The 16,060-nt window shown below is 49.2% G+C and overlaps 1 pseudogene; it reads left to right on the top strand.

Annotated features, from left to right (window-relative positions):
- The first annotated feature begins 3,875 nt into the window (after positions 1-3,875).
- LOC123120748 (flowering time control protein FPA-like) overlaps positions 3,876-16,060 on the top strand; it is a 52,616-nt pseudogene continuing 40,431 nt past the window's right edge.

The following is a 16,060-nucleotide window of genomic DNA, read 5'->3' as shown; positions in this document are numbered from 1 at the left end:
CTATGTGTCGGAGGAATTAGTTCATCTATTTCAAAGTAGGAGGCAGACGAAGAGTTTAAAGGATTGTAAAGATTGAAGGTGTTGAATTCTCCATTGGTCAAACTTTTGCATACATCGACTCTGAGTAGCTGCAAGATGCCATTTCTACCTATAAAGTCGTGAATGGGACATATTTTATACTCCTCTTCGCCGTATAGTTTGGAGGGATATGGTTCGAATCCATATGGGTTAATGAAACATGATTAATAAAACATTAACATAAACAACAATGTGCATGCTTGTATGATGTATAGAAATGTTGTAACAACACATACATAATCTTATGATTATTTGTGTTTCTCTAGAGACACTCTCTTTACTTAGGGTCATTTACTTTATTCTATTTTGGGTAGTGAAGTATATTATGCCAATGAGATATTGTATGCATTCCTTCTTTTTGAGATGTAATTAAGTCGGAAAGTAATTACTAACTAACTCCATGAAATAAACTAAAAGGTGTCTATGAAGTTCATGTTGTTGTGAGTATTTTTTCCCAAGCGAAGGATAATCGGGTTCGAGCCGACTACGCTCGGCCCTCCGCCCCCACCCCACCCCTGAAGGTAATACGTATGAGTGCGGCCCCATAGGGAACATTTGGACAAGAATATGTCACGGGGAGAGGATATGGTTGCGAGCGGTTGCGGTGGGCGGGCCCCAAAGCCATGTCTCCCCAGAAATAAGATAACGACTAACTATCTATGTTTCTATTTCTTTGTGTTTATTTTGCTAAATAGATTGAGGCGATGCAATCTTGGATTATGAATGAGATATTTGCCCTTGGTTATTAAGGCGTAATGAAAAGTTTGAACTATGTGCTGGGTAAACTTTCTTGTTTTGAGAAGGTCACACTTAACAATTCTTGGTGATGGGATTGTTTTTTTAGTGTTCCGGTGATGGGAATGGGCGCTTGTATGATGTCGAAGCGGGTATAGAAAAGGTGCCGCCCACGGACTTAGCGTAGCTACGCCCGCAGTATATACAGTCCGGCGCACGGGATAGTTTCCTCACTCTGCTCCATTCCCCGTGACTGACAGCCTAAATCCCCACATACTAACCCCAGCTCTCGCTAATCTCTCCCTACCCTGATCCCCTCTGCCACGGATGTCACCGGATCTACCGTCTACGGAGACCTCTATGGTCGTAGAGGCGACTAGGACATCAGCCTCACCGCCGAAGGAATTGGATCCCGCCGGCGTTAGGGGTGCAGCCTCCGTCGCCGCCATGCAAGTTGCCGCCCACGAGAAGAACGCGCTGTGGGTCAGCAACCTGCCCGCGCATGCGTGCGAGGAGGACGTCGTGGCGTCCTTCTCCCCGCACAAGGCACTCGACTGCATCATCATGCGTGTCGGGTACCGCAGCTACGCCTTCATCATTTTCCGCTCCATCGCCGAGTGTCAGACCGCCCTCGAGGTGCTCCGCGGGTCCAAGGTCAAGGGCACCTTCATCCTGATTGAGTTCGCCTAGCCGGTAATATCTCAACCCCTCTCCCCCCTCTCGTATCCGCTCCGACCTTGGATCCGCCTAGGATCTGGCTGCACTTTGTGATGTAAAATTTTCAATAATTAGGACTTCGGTGTTTGTCATTTGCGGTTTATTTAGGCGGTGTGGGCTGAGGCCTCCAGCAGCTCTGATATATGTAGTTATTCCAGTGGAGACACGATGGATCATCGGCGACAGGGTGGTCTGGCGGAGGCTCGCAGGTGGCTGGAGGCAGCAGCGCTCAGAGTCCAAGGAAGCGTGGGGCATGAGGCCCTTGATATGGCGGATGGGCACCTGTGAGCCGATAGCGATGGGAAACCTTGACACCGGTGAATGGCCTAGCAGGAAGCTGTGGCAGTGGTTCTTGGGCGCCAGAGGCGGCAGCCACGGGGAGGTTTGTGTGGTGGGAAACGTCGGCAGCGCACGGGAAGGCTAGGTCGTTCGATTTTCTTTATAACTGCAGGCCATCTGGATTGGGTGAAGAAGGGTCGAGTTGGACAATTTTTTCTGAATCAAATAGTTTTCCAGATTGGGGAACAAGGGTCGGGTCGGGCAGCTCTTTTTTGTTCCGGATCTTTAGCGAATCGTTTTCTAACACTTATGGATGCCAGTGGTGCGTAATTGTTTTTCGGATCTTTAGCAAATTGTTTTCAAGATTAGCGACAAATGAGCTGGTCGGTCACCTCTTTTTTCGGATATTTTGCGATTCAGTTTCTACCACTTATGGATGGGAGTGGTGGGTTATTGTTTTTCCGGATCTTTAGGAAATTTTATTTCAGAGTGGGGAACAAGGGTTTGGTCGGGCAGCTCTTTTTTTTCCGGATATTTAGCAAATCATTTTCTACAACTTATGGATGGCAGTGGTGGGTGTTTGTATTTTCTCAATCTTTAGCAAATCGTTTCCCTGATTGGGGAAGAAGGGTCGGGTCTGGCAGGTCTCCTTTTTGGATATTTATCGAATCATTTTCTACCACTTATGGATGGCAGTGGTGGGTAATTGTTTGAAACTTCAGGGGCAAAGTCAGGACGGACGAGCAGAAGCACGAATCCGTTTATCAGTGTTCAAGAAAGCGTTGTTGTAGTGACATATATTATGGTCATTTGTGTTGTGGTAGAGACACTTTGTTTTATTAGGGTCAGGACGGACGGGTAGAAGCACAAACCAGAGATACATAAACTTATGATTATTGGTGTTGTGGTAGAGGCACTTTCTTTTATTAGGGCCATTTTCAATATTTCTGTTTGTGGCGTTAGCACAATGACAAGCTACAAACACCCATCATGAGCTTCGACGAGTGCAGCAGCATGCTTCCACGACCACGTTGATGCTTTTAGGTGCGCTGTGACGGTTGCGATGATGGCACCACGACACACTTCTAACGCCCGTGCGGTGCTATACGGCCGTGGCGATGGCGCGGCGACACGCTTCTAACGCCCGTGCGGTGCTATACGGCCGTGGCGATGGCGCGGCGACACGCTTCAAACGCCCGTGCGGTGCTTCAGCGACCGCGATGATGCTGGGATAGCATGCCTCAACGGCCATGGCGATGCTATGATGCGACGTTTTCTTTTGACAACCGCGACGATGCTACGACAGAGGCCCGGCTGCTTCGACGATGCCGCGAAAACGTGTTTCATGCTCCTGGCAGTGTTGAGACAACGGGCATGACTACTTCAATGATGTTCCGACGGCCACGGTGATGCATGGCGGCCCGGCTGCTTTGGTGATGGTGCAATGGCATGTTCAAAGACGGCAGGGTCAAGGATTGCATGTGAGCGGGTGTGGCGTGGTGTGCGCAACATTGACTTCATGAACTTCGTAATACCAAATGAAACCAGCACCCATGATCAATCATATGATGTTCTAGTATTTGTACGATCACATGTATAAGTACATGGCAAAGCATTGCATGGTCAGTAAGTGTATGAAGGATCCTCTAGAAAAAGGCAGTCACGGGGATGCAAGCACAAACCACGAACTCGACTATAGATAGGCTAGCTTCGCGTGGGGACACACAGGCGCTAGCGTCACACGTTCGCGTAGGATCGGACGGCGCCGGATGCGGCTTACAAAGTCAATAAATCATCCGACTGTTTTGAAACATTTTCCTTTTTTTAGCGGTGATGGGAATAGGTGGCGTGTACAGATCATATATTGGAGCAGGGATAGAAACGGTGCCGCCCATGGAGTCGGCGCAAGCGCGCAGCCGTCCCTGCCCCGCCCGTAGTATATACGGTCCGACCAGCGGGCCGGTTTCCCACAACCCGTTCCGTTCCCCATCTCAAATAGCCCAAATCCCCACATCCTAACCCTAGCACCCGGCGATCTCTAACTGCCCTAATCCTCGCCACCATCGATGTCATTGGACCCACCGCCTGCGGGGCCCTCAGATGCTGCCAGGCCGTCAGCCTCCCTGCCGAAGGAGTCGGAGCCCTCTTGCGCGAGGGGCGCCGCTGCCACCGCTGCGCCAAGGGCCGCCCACGAGACCAACGCGCTATTGATCGGCAACCTGCCCGCACATGCGGGCGAGGATGACGTCATAGCGGCCTTCGACCCGCACGAGGCGCTCGACGGTGTCATCATGCGCGCCGGCTCCCACAGCTACGTGCTTGTCCTTTTCTGCTCCGTCGCTGATTCTCGGGCCGCCCTCGAGGCGCTTCGCGGGTCTAAGGTCAAGGGCGCGTTCATCCGGGTCGAGTTCTCCCAGCCGATAACAACTCACCCCCTCCTTCTCCCCCACTCGTAATGAATTTTCCGGATCACCCGGGTCGAGTTCTCCGGATCTGGCTAAAGTTCGCGATGTGAATTTTCTAGTAATTAGGACTTCAGTGTGTGTGATTTGCCTTTTATTTAGGTTGTGTGGGCTGAGGCCTCCAGCAGCTCTGATATATGTAATTATTCGAGCGGCGGCACACGGGATCAGCGGTGACGGGGTAGTCTAGCAGAGGCTCCCAGATGGCTTGGGTATGGTGGCGCTATGTAACGCCTCGGATCCGATGCGCCAGGTGTCTTCCAGGTATTCGTCGTTGTTTCCATGTCATTTGCTTGCGTGTTGCACTTTGTCATGTCATCATCTACATTTCATCTGCATGCTTTTCAAAACTTGCATCCGTTCGGGTTCCCCCGGTTCTCTCCGTTGTCCGTTCTGAGCCCAACCACACTTGCACGCGCCCGCGGCACCTTCGAATTATTATTTTCTGAGTGGCATAAAAATGTTCTCGGAATGGGGTGAAAGTTGGCGTGCAGTCTTATTATAGTGTAGGTAGGCCGCCTGCCAAATTTCATCGCATTCGGAGTCCGTTTGATAGCCCAACCGTCATCCGTAGAGCGCTGTCGCCGGTTTATTCGTCGGACGTTTTGGTCTCCGAAACCGTGCCGGGCCGCACTTCTCCCCCTTTTTCCTCAGCCCAACCCCTCTACCCAACCCACTAGCTACTCACCTAAAACCCCCTCCGCCCCGGACCGTCGGATCGAGATCCGATGCCCTCAAACCCCTCCAAAACCCCTCAAACCCTAGCCTCTAGCTATAAGAGGAAGCCTCCCCTTCCATTTTTGGCAGCAGACAACTATCTCCTCGAAATCTGCGCGCTGCTAGCCTCCTCCCGCCTTCTCTCCTCGCTTTCCGCGCCGGCCTATCCCACCTCCGCCACTTGGCGCCGCCGCCACCGCGCCCCGGACCAACCGGGCGCTGCCACATCAGCCCCCAGCGCCCCTGCAGCCAACGCCCCGCTGCCATGTGGCCTCGCCTCATCTCCCCAGCCGCCTCCCACGTCGGCCAGCCCAGCCACGGCGCTGCTCCGGCCCAGGCCCAACCGCGGACAGTAGCAAGGCCCAACCTCCTCTGCTTCTTGGGCCGAGCCCATGGTGAGCAACCCCTTATCCTCTGTCTGTGCACACTTTAGCTATCCTGCGCCCATCCATATTTGCACTAAGTCCCCAGAAAACCATATTTATGTGTGCATCTTTGACCTGCTGTAGATTGTTGCACATAGCTCCGTTTTGCATGAATAATATATCAAAATGTTCATCATGATGTGCTCTTCATTTTGTTCCATTGTGCCATGCATGTTTGAGGTCATGTTGATGCCCTAATCATCGTTGCAAGAGTGCTATATGCTGTTAACTGCTGTCTGTTTACAGAACTTGGTGATGTATCTTTTTCATTGCATTTTGTGTGTGCATCCTATGAGCATGAGCTCTACATGTGTTTTGAACTACATCATGCCATCTTTACAGTGGTGCTTATCTTGTACTTTTGTGATCTATGTGGTGACTACCACAAGCATGCAAAATAGCCTCCATGATGTTGCTGATTTCTGTGACGGTCATTTTTGCCAAGTCCGAGTCTGTTATATTTTGTTGCCATATAAACCTGCTGCCACCAAGAGTCCTATGCATAACCTGGAGATGTTCACTAAGGATGTTTCGTTATACATATGATGATCTATCCATCCATGCCCTTGTTTGCATTTATAGCCTGCCGTAGCTTGTTGTTATCATGCTCCAAATTTTCTAAATAATGTTTCTGTCAGCCTGTTAACATGAAGTTCGTTATTGCCATGGGTTTTGCTAGTGATCCATGCACCCTATGAATTTGCTATTGCCATGCTTAGCTTCATAATAATGGCTTCTTACTGTTGGTTACCTTCCCATGCCATGTAATGCTCTGTGGTGAGTGGTTCAATCTCACCAACATGCCTACTTATCGTTATTTCTGCCATGTTCTGTTTTCTTCCAAGTCTGAATCTGTTTATAAAACTTGCTATGTTTACATGGGTGCCATCATATCTTCTGTGCCTTTTTGGCTCGTGATCAGTAAGGGACTTTTGTTCTATGCAATTAGTAGATTCATGCCATGCCTTTGTTTGCTATGATATATTCCTGTAGCATGTTGTTTTCTTGCTCTAAACCTTGCAGCCTGATATTATTTTTGCCATGTCCTGGAATTCTGCTAAGTCTGTGAATCTATTATTATTTGCAATCTTGCCATGTCCTTTTGAGCATGTTCTAGTGATTTCTGGAGATAGCTCAGTGTTCATGTTTTGTAATGCTTTACCTGCACATCATGTCCATGCCTTCTGTTTTCATGTTAGGACGCTGTAGCATATTGTTTTGATGCTTGCAAGATGACCGTCACCTTGGATCTCATTACTATCATTGCTATGCTAGCTACTTCGTTCTATCGCTTTGCTGCGCTACCTATCACTTGCTCTTCAAGCCTCCCAAATTTCCATGAACCTCTAACATTTGTCACCCTTCCTAGCAAACCGTTGTTTGGCTATGTTACCACTTTGCTCAGCCCCTCTTATAGCGTTGCTAGTTGTAGGTGAAGATGAAGATTGCTCCATGTTGGATTATGTTTATGTTGGGATATCACAATATCTCTTATTTAATTAATGCATCTATATACTTGGTAAAGGGTGGAAGGCTCGGCCTTATGCCTGGTGTTTTGTTCCACTCTTGCCGCCCTAATTTCCGTCATACCGGTGTTATGTTCCTTGATTTTGCGTCCCTTACGCGGTTGGGTGATTTATGGGACCCCCTTGACAATTCGCTTTGAATAAAACTCCTCCAGCAAGGCCCAACATTGGTTTTACATTTGCCTCACCTAGGCTTTTTCCCTTGGGAGTCGCGCTCCCGAGGGTTATCTTATTTCACCCCCCCGGGCCAGTGCTCCTCGGAGTGTTGGTCCAAACTAGAGCCACTTGCAGCGCCACCTCGGGGAAACTTGATGGCTGGTTTCAGTTGTACGTAGTGTTCATCCGGTGTGTCCTGAGAACGAGGTACGTGTGACTCTTATCGGGATTGTCGACACATCGGGCGGCTTTGCTGGTCTTGTTTTACCATTGTTGAAATGTCTTGTAACCGGGATTCCGAGACTGATCGGGTCTTCCCGGGAGAAGGAATATCCTTTGTTGACCGTGAGAGCTTATAATGGGCTAAGTTGGGACACCCCTGCAGGGTATAAACTTTCGAGAGCCGTGCCCGCGGTTAGGTGGCAGATGGGAATTTGTTAATATCCGGTTGTAGTAAAATTGAAGTAAACTTTTCTAAAACGCATCAACCGCGTGTGTAACCATGATGGTCTCTTTCCGGCGGAGTCCGGGAAGTGAACACGGTGTATTATTTCACGACCGTTCCATTGCTTCTCTTCTCGCTCTTATTTGCGTATGTTAGCCACCATACATGCTTAGTCGCTGCTGCAACCTCACCACTTTACCCCTTCCTTACCCATTAAGCTTTGCTAGTCTTGATACCCATGGTAATGGGATTGTTGAGTCCTCGTGGCTCACAGATTACTACAACAATACTTGTAGGTACAGGTTTTGCGATGATCATGACGCGAGAGCGATGTTACTTGTTTTGGAGTTCTTCTTCTGCTTCTTCTTCGATCAGGGGATAGGTTCGAGGTCGGCAGCCTGGGCTAGCAGGGTGAATGTCGTTTGAGCTTCTGTTTGTGTTTCATCCGTAGTCGGATGTGGATCTTATGCATGATGTATTGATGTATTCTTGCGGCGTTTGTATGCCTTGTATGTATCCCCATCTATTATGTAATGTTGATGTAATGATATCCATCTTGCAAAAGCGTCTTCAAGATGCGCTTCTATCCTTGGTGGGACCTTCGAGTTCCTTTAGGATAGGGTCGCATCTTGGGCGTGACAAGTTGGTATCAGAGCCTCGACCAACCCTAGGAGCCCCCTTGATTGATCGTGTAGTTTGGCCGTTGTTGAGTCTAGAAGATTTTTTTTTCGGAGTTTAGTTATATCGGAGAGTAGGAATTCTTTTTACTCCTCAGCCCCTTCGTCGCTCTGGTGAGGAATCTTGACGTAGGTGTTTTGAACTATTCCTCTTCCCCTTCAATTATTTTTAGGATCTCGCGGTTAGTTTTCGTTCGTTGTCCATCCTCTTTTCAATCCGGCGCACCTCTCTTCGAGTGGTTTCGATCCTCGTCATCTTTTGCTAGATTAATCCTCATCTCTTTTCAACCGATGTCGTTTTCCCTGTCCGAAGTTGTTCTTGTTTTTTCCCACCCGCCCACCCTTTTTCTTCTCGGAACCGGAGTCCGTAATCGAGTATCCATCATACTCGTGCGAAGCCTTTGCATTCTTTCCTCAATGATTTCAACTGGTGTTTTCTCTTCAAAGCTATTCGTCGATTTCCCCTTCCAAGTTGCCGTTGTTTTTCCCGCCCTCCCACCCCTTTTATTCACGGAGCTTGAGTCTCTTTCGACCATCAATTTCATTCGTGCGAAGCCTCTCCAGTCTTCCCTCAATTATTTCAACCGGTGAATTCTTGTCAAGTTCATCATTGATTCATCTTGTTTTCTTCTCCGGTGGACTCAATGCAAGTTTTTTCGGGTCGATCATATTCTTTTCCTTGGATCAAGTGTTTTCCTTGCTCGTTCGCCTCTTGCCAGTTTATCCTTCCGGAGTGCTCAAGACATCTCAGGAGATTCGGCTGTGTCCGAATTAATTCGAGGTTGTCACCTCATTCAAATATTTCAATTGTTCTGGTGCATCATCTATCTCTTCAACAATCCTTTTTCAACGGTGATTTCTCTTCAGTGGGCCTAACCCACATGTCTTTTCCCAAGATCTTACCTGACTCTTCTAATTTCCCGGAGCTATTCTCAAATCCTTTTCGAAGTTTGATGTAAGTATGAATTTCATCAGTCAGACGCTTTTCCAAGATCGATTTCAAATTATTTTCATTATTGGCTCAACCTCTTCGCTTTTCATTCTTCCGGAGTATATCAACAATTTTGGTGTTGTTTCTCGTCGTCATTTTCAACATTTGAAGACCGAAGAAGAATTTCTCTTAAAATCTTGTCCGCTCTCCCGGAAATTCGTGGTGCCAGCTCGATGGTTATCCTATCAAATTGTTACAAGTCGTGCAATTAATTTCACCCATCCGGAGTATTTCAGGAGTTGTTTTCCGTCTCAATTATCCGGAGGCCTCCAATTCAGAATATTTCGTCGTTCTAGGTTTTCAAATCCGTTCTCCGATTATTCTATATTCATGCCTTTTCGTTCGTCTCCACATTCTTCCGGTGCTTTGCTCTTTAATCAGTTTGTGATCTCTTCATTCTCTTGTCTCTAGATTCCCTCAAGTATCATCGTGCTTTTCTAATTCTTTCCGGTGATTCATTCTCTTTTCGTCATTCGTTTCAATTCCTACGGTGGCTCGTTCAAGATTCTTTCTGTTGTTATCATATGTTTTATTCGTCTTTCCAAATCCTACCGGTGGTTCATGAAGACTTTCTCAAGTTTTGCGCTATATCCCCCCTTAATCTTTTCCAATGAGAATAAGTAGTATGCAAATCCATTGTTTCTCATCAATTTAATTGGTGGAGGATAAGCATAACGTAATCCTTATTCTTCTTTCTTCAAGTGGTTTTATCTCTTCTTTTCGGAGATTGTTCATCTTATTACATTCTCGGTTCAAAGTGTTTTCATCTTTTCTTTTCTGGAGTTCTAAGCTTCTCGCCGATTTCGTCGTGAACCTCCATCGGAATCATTGCAAGGATTTAATCTTATCCCTTTCATCCTTCAATTTTATCTCGTCATTCTTTTGTTACCGGAGTTCACCACGGTTGTGACGCCCGGATAATTAGGCTACAGTAATCCCACTTTAATGATGCCACGTCACCACGGTTACTGTTGTTAATCTCGTGTTAGTTCAATAGGATTCGAAATTCAAACTTAAAATAAAGTCAAACGGTAAAGATTTTCAAATATTAAAACTAAAATGTTGGGGTGTTGCCAAATAATGCATAGGTAATTATTGTGGAGAAACCACACTTTTATAAAATGTTTAAAGGCTCTAAAGTAATTAAAACAGCAGCTATGACAATTAATTAAATGCCTTTTAAAAATAATAATAACGCAAACTATTTTAATTAGGTGTCAAACTTTTTGGGGCAGTAGAATAAATTAGAACATTAATTTAGGAGTTGTATTTATATTTTATAAAACAGAAATTAAAAGAATAAAATAGATAAAGAAAAAAAAGGAAATAAAAAGAGAGAGAGAGAACCCCCTTGGCCAACTGGGCCAAACGGCCCAGCTGGCCAGCCTTTAACCCAGCCGGCCCACCCATCTCCTCTCCATAACCCCCCTGGGGAAACCCTAGCCCAACCGAACCCCACTCTCCCTACTCCTCTCCCACGATCCCCTCTCTCCCTCTGTCACTCCCCCTCACCCGATCCGATCTGGAGGGGGATCAAACCCCCCCAGCGCACACGACCGCTGCCCCGGGCGCCGCCCCGACGGCCGCGCCCCATCACCCGTCCTCGACCTCCTCCCCGTCCTGGATCGGGACGCAACGGCGCCCCCGTTGCTTGCCAGACCCCGTCGCCCCTGGTGCCCGTAGCCACCACCGCTCCGCCATCGCCAAGACGCCTCCGATGCCACTGGACCCCGCCGTCGCCAGGCCTTCCCCGCCGGATCTCACCTCCTTGCCTTTTTCCCCATCGGATCGCTCGAGCCCGGAGCCGCTCGACCCCCATGCGAACCATCGCCGGACGCCGCCCCCGCGGTCCTCTCCGTCACCGTCGCTCCCCGTCCCCGTCGCCGATGCCACCTCGCCGGACTGCTTCTCCTGCGTCGCCGTCGTCCCCGACCCCCTCCACGAGCCCCGCTGCCCCGTCCCTACAAATCTCGGTGAGGCCACGGCCCCGTCCTCCTCCTTCCCTGCCTCTGATCGAGGCCGACCGCACGCACGCGCACCCCCGCGTCGGCCATGCCGTTGCCCCCCCTTTCTGCTCTTGGCCGTGCCCCGCCGTGAGCACCGCTACCTCCCCTCCTCTTTTCCCGCAGGTCACCGCGCACGTCGTCCTCCCCGTAGCTGTGCTCGCCGCCCCTCGTGCGCGCCCACGGCCGCGCGCACGCTCGCGCATGCCTTGCCGTGGCCACCCGCACCGCGGCCTTGTTCGGCCGCCCCCTGTGCCCGCGACGGCGCCCCGCCACGCCGCTGCTCCGGCACCGGCCACGAGCCACGCGCCGACCCCTTCCTTCCCCCCTCCCCTGCTAGTCACGTCGGGCGCCGGCGCCCACGCGCCGCCCGCCTCCGGCCTCGCCGTGCCCTGGCTTCGCCCAGTGGCCGCGTGCGCGCGGCACAGCCGTAGCTGGCCGGCCACAGCCGCCGCCCCACCCTGGGTCACTGACCACAGGGGCCCCCGCCCTGGCCAGATAGGCCTATGACAGTGGGGCCGCCCAGAGAACGTTTTAAAAAAAGATTAAAAAATATATATATAATAAATAATAAAAATAATTAATTAATTAATTAACTAAATAATTAACTTAATTAATCATGTTAAGTTAAACTAATTAAACTTAATTAACCTAATAACTAGTTAACCTAATTAACCACTTTTAATTAGCTAAACAGTCCCTGACAGGTGGGACCCACCTGTCAGGTTGACCAGGTCAACGGACAATGTTGACTGCTGACGTCAGCATGACATCATGCTGATGTCATAAATCCATTTTCAAATTAAATTAAATAATTAATTAAATTCCAGAAATTATTAAAATCTTTAAAATTTAATATAAAATAAACCGTAGCTCGGATGGAAAAACTTTGTACATGAAAGTTGCTCAGAACGACGAGACGAATCCGGATACGTAGCCCGTTCGTCCACCACACCTCCCTAACCTATCGAACACGCAACTTTCCCCCTCCGTTTCATCTGTCCAAAAATGCGAAACATCGGGAATACTTTCCCGGATGTTCCCCCCCTTCGCCGGTACCACCTACTGCCGCGTTAGGACACACCTAGCACCGCTCATTGTCATGTCACGCATCGTCATGCTTATGTTTGCATTGTATTTACTGTTTCTTCCCCCCTCTTCTCTCCGGTAGACTACGAGACCGACACTGCTGCTGCCCAGTTCGACTACGGAGTTGACGACCCCTCCTACTTGCCAGAGCAACCAGGCAAGCCCCCCCTTGATCACCAGATATCGCCTATTCCTTCTCTATACTGCTTGCATTAGAGTAGTGTAGCATGTTACTGCTTTCGGTTAATCCTATACTGATGCATAGCCTGCCCTTGCTTCTATTGTTGTTACCTTTACCTGCAATCCTACATGCTTAGTATAGGATGCTAGTTTTCCATCAGTGGCCCTACATTCTTGTCTGTCTGCTGTGCTATATTATCGGGCCATGATCACTTGGGCGGTGATCACGGGTATATACTTATATACTATATACATGACACATGTGATGACTAAAGTCGGGTCGGCTCGTAGGACTACCCGCAAGTGGATCTTTGTGGCGGAGCGACAGGGCAGGTTGAGACCGCCTAGGTGAGAGGTGGGCCTGGCCCTGGACGGCGTCCGCGGTTACTTCGACATAACACGCTTAACGAGTTCTTGGTATTTGATCTGAGTCTGGCCATTTGGTCTATACGCACTAACCATCTATGCGGGAGTAGTTATGGGTATCCCGACGTCGTGGTATCAGCCGAAGCTCTTCTTGACGTCAGCGCCGGAGCGGCGCGCGCCGGATTGGACTGGAACGCCTACTAGGCTAGGTCTGCTTCCGGCTGCGCACGCAACGTGCAGGTGTGCAATGGGCGATGGGCCCAGACCCCTGCGCACATAGGAGTTAGACCGGCGTGCTGACCTCTCTGTTGTGCTTAGGTGGGGCTGCGACGTGTTGATCTTCCGCGGCCGGGCATGACCCAGAAAAGTGTGTCCGGCCAAATGGGATCGAGCGTGTTGGGTTATGTGGTGCACCCTTGCAGGGAAGTTTATCTATTCGAATAGCCGTGTCCCTTGGTAAAAGGACGACCCGGAGTTGTACCTTGACCTTATGACAACTAGAACCGGATACTGAATAAAATACACCCTTCCAAGTGCCAGATACAACCCGGTGATCGCTCTCTAACAGGGCGACGAGGAGGGGATCGCCGGGTAGGATTATGCTATGCGATGCTACTTGGAGGACTTCAGTCTACTCTCTTCTACATGCTGCAAGATGGAGATGGCCAGAAGCGTAGTCTTCGACAGGACTAGCTATCCCCCTTTTTATTCTGGCATTCTGCAGTTCAGTCCACTGATATGCCCCTTTACACATATACCCATGCATATGTAGTGTAGCTCCTTGCTTGCGAGTACTTTGGATGAGTACTCACGGTTGCTTCTCTCCCTCTTTTCCCCCTTTCCTTTCTATCTGGTTGTCGCAACCAGATGCTGGAGTCCAGGAGCCAGACACCACCGTCGACGACGACACCTACGACACTGGAGGTGCCTACTACTACGTGCAGCCCGCTGACGACGACCAGGAGTAGTTAGGAGGATCCCAAGCAGGAGGCCTGCGCCTCGTTCGATCTGTATCCCAGGTTGTGCTAGCCTTATTAAGGCAAACTTGTTTAACTTATGTCTGTACTCAGATATTGTTGCTTCCGCTGACTCGTCTGTGATCGAGCACTTGTATTCGAGCCCTCGAGGCCCCTGGCTTGTATTATGATGCTTGTATGACTTATTTATGTTTTAGAGTTGTGTTGTGATATCTTCCCATGATTCCCTGATCTTGATCATACACATTTGCGTGCATGATTAGTGTACGGTCAAACCGGGGGCGTCACAACGGTGGCTCGTCATGATTTAATTCATTCTTCAAGTGTTCATCAAGATTCTTGTAGGAGGAGCTCAAGTATCTTTCCTTCTTGCTTTTCGAAGTGCAATTAATTCTCCGTATTCTTTTGAAGTGGAGTTTTGCATTTCTTCGTTCTTCTCAGCTATCCAATCATTTCCGTTTGTGGTCGGTTATCACCTCTTGATTTTGAGATGTTATCCATAAGTCCACAACAAGCTTATTCTTTTGTTGTTGAATTCCCAACAACTCCGTTCAATGTTTCCTTCTAAGGATGTTCTCTATTGCATTCATGGTAGAAGTTGTCATCTTCTTCCTCGTTCTTCTCATTCCACTCTTTCAAGTCTTCCGGAGGTTTTGTGTTGTTCCTCAAGTCAAGTATCGTTCCATTTCTCAAGTTCATGTTCTATTCTTTCCTTGTTCAGCCGGAGTGCTGCATAAATTCCTTCATTATTATTCCTTTTCTATCTTGTCCTAACAGGAGTGGTTTCAAATTCAGGCTTATTCCTTAAGCTTTTGCTTCTTGTCTCAGTCAACATTCCTCTTTCCTACTCGAGTGTTCTTGACTTTGTTCATCCTCACTGTTTTGTTCTTATTTCACCTCATCCCTTTTTCCTTCCGTCTCGGTCCTAAGATCTCGGGACGAGATCTCTTGTTAGTGGAGGAGTGTTGTAACGCCCCGGATCCGATGCGCCAGGTGTCTTCCAGGTATTCGTCATTGTTGTCATGTCATTTGCTTGCGTGTTGCACTTTGCCATGTCATCATCTACATTTCATCTGCACGCTTTTCAAAACTTGCATCCGTTCGGGTTCCCCCGGTTCTCTCTGTTGTCCGTTCTGAGCCCAACCACACTTGCACGCGCCCGCGGCACCTTCGAATTATTATTTTCTGAGTGGCATAAAAATGTTCTCCGAATGGGGTGAAAGCTGGCGTGCAGTCTTATTATAGTGTAGGTAGGCCACCTGCCAAATTTTATCGCATTCGGAGTCCGTTTGATAGCCCAACCGTCATCCGTAGCGGCGCTGTCGCCGGTTTATTCGTCGGACGTTTCGGTCTCCGAAACTGTGTCGGGCCGCACTTCTCCCCCTTTTTCCTCAGCCCAACCCCTCTACACAGCCCACTAGCTACTCACCTAAAAAACCCTCCGCCCCGGACCGTCGGATCGAGATCCGATGCCCGAAAACCCCTCCAAAACCCCTCAAACCCTAGCCTCTAGCTATAAGAGGAAGCCTCCCCTTCCATTTTTGGCAGCAGACAACTCCCTCCTCGAAATCCGCGTGCCGCCAGCCTCCTCCCGCCTTCTCCTCGCTTTCCGTGCCGGCCTATCCCACCTCCGCCACTTGGCGCCGCCGCCACCGCGCCCCGGACCAACCGGGCGCTGCCACTTCAGCCCCCAGCGCCCCTGCAGCCAACGCCCCGCTGCCATGTGGCCTCGCCACGTCTCCCCAGCCGCCTCCCACGACGGCCAGCCCAGCCACGGCGCTGCTCTGGCCCAGGCCCAGCCGCGGACAGTAACAAGGCCCAACCTCCTCTGCTTTTTGGGCCGAGCCCATGGTGAGCAACCCCTTATTCTCTGTCTGTGCACACTTTACCTATCCTGCGCCCATCCATATTTGCACCAAGTCCCCAGAAAACCATATTTATGTGTGCATCTTTGACCTGCTGTAGATTCTTGCACATAGCTTCGTTTTGCATGCATAGTATATCAAAATGTTCATCATGATGTGCTCTTCATTTTGTTCCATTGTGCCATGCTTGTTTGAGGTCATGTTGATGCCCTAATCATCGTTGCAAGACTGCTATATGCTGTTAACTGCTGTCTGTTTACAGAACTTGGTGATTTGTCTTTTTTATTGCATTTTGTGTGTGCATCCTAAGAGCATGAGCTCTACATGTGTTTTGAACTACATCATGCCGTCTTTACAGTGGTGCTTGTCTTG

This window comes from Triticum aestivum, chromosome 5D, assembly GCF_018294505.1.
Source record: "Triticum aestivum cultivar Chinese Spring chromosome 5D, IWGSC CS RefSeq v2.1, whole genome shotgun sequence".
Classification (NCBI taxonomy): domain Eukaryota; kingdom Viridiplantae; phylum Streptophyta; class Magnoliopsida; order Poales; family Poaceae; genus Triticum; species Triticum aestivum.
The sequence above is the reverse complement of the archived record's forward strand: the minus strand, read 5'-3'. Positions and strand labels throughout refer to the sequence as shown.